Below are 897 nucleotides of genomic sequence, written 5' to 3' on the forward strand. Positions count from 1 at the left end.
CAAAAAGGCCCGGCAGAATAGAAATGGGCACAATGACAAAGAAAAATTTGTTTTTTTATTTATCAATCTACGACTATAGCCGAATGATATAGAGCAAATAAACACGATAACTAATATTTTTCAGCTTCTTGGAAAATAGCGAAAGAAATGGAAAGCTTCCTTTTTGTTAAATACATTAACGTGGGGAATGTTTGATATGTAAACACAACAATATCATTAAAAGAAAACCCTAAAGTTAATTCATTTTTTTTCCCCTTTTATCTTTTCTTGACAAAGATACAGTAAAAAGGTTGGTAAGGAGTACCTAGGCAGAACTCCCGAATAAGAAGCAGATGTATGATGTATAATATCAAGATATGATATCCTCAACTTAATCGGAAATTGGACAAATAATCAATAACCTGCCAAATATAATCCTGTCCCTTAGAAAGAAAGTATAACTGAGTGTATTTTCGCGTCCAAGTGTTGTCAGTGCGTTTATCAATATTTGTTTTGTTTTAAATTTTTTATCTTCTTCCGTTGACTGCAATCTACAGTAGCATAAACGTGGACATATCGGTGATTTATATAATAATGAAAGTTGAACCTAACAAAATTATTGGATAAAATATTTGAATACTAACAAAACATATAAAAACACCTTTGGTCTATATTTTCTTACACCCTTCTAATTACGTTCATAAATTTCAGTCACAATTCTCACTTCAAAGATTACATTTACTTTTCTATTCATTTTAATTTCAATCATATATAATCTCCTCTAGCTACAGTTAGACATATTTTGACTGGAGGACTGAAGTGACTTACGGTGAACGAATGATACCGACCGGCATCAGCATTTCTCGGCGGCGGCTGTCACGCCAGGATGCTTGTGATGAAGCTGGAGAAACTTGCTTG

General features: G+C 33.0%; 1 protein-coding gene across 1 annotated transcript in view; it reads right to left on the minus strand.

Moving 5' to 3' along the window:
- Positions 1-897, minus strand: part of LOC119588993 (major facilitator superfamily domain-containing protein 4A-like) — a gene marked incomplete at its 5' end in the record, with an annotated part of 28,487 nt that overhangs the window by 4,271 nt on the left and 23,319 nt on the right.

This window comes from Penaeus monodon, chromosome 24 (genome assembly GCF_015228065.2).
Source record: "Penaeus monodon isolate SGIC_2016 chromosome 24, NSTDA_Pmon_1, whole genome shotgun sequence".
NCBI classification, from domain to species: domain Eukaryota; kingdom Metazoa; phylum Arthropoda; class Malacostraca; order Decapoda; family Penaeidae; genus Penaeus; species Penaeus monodon.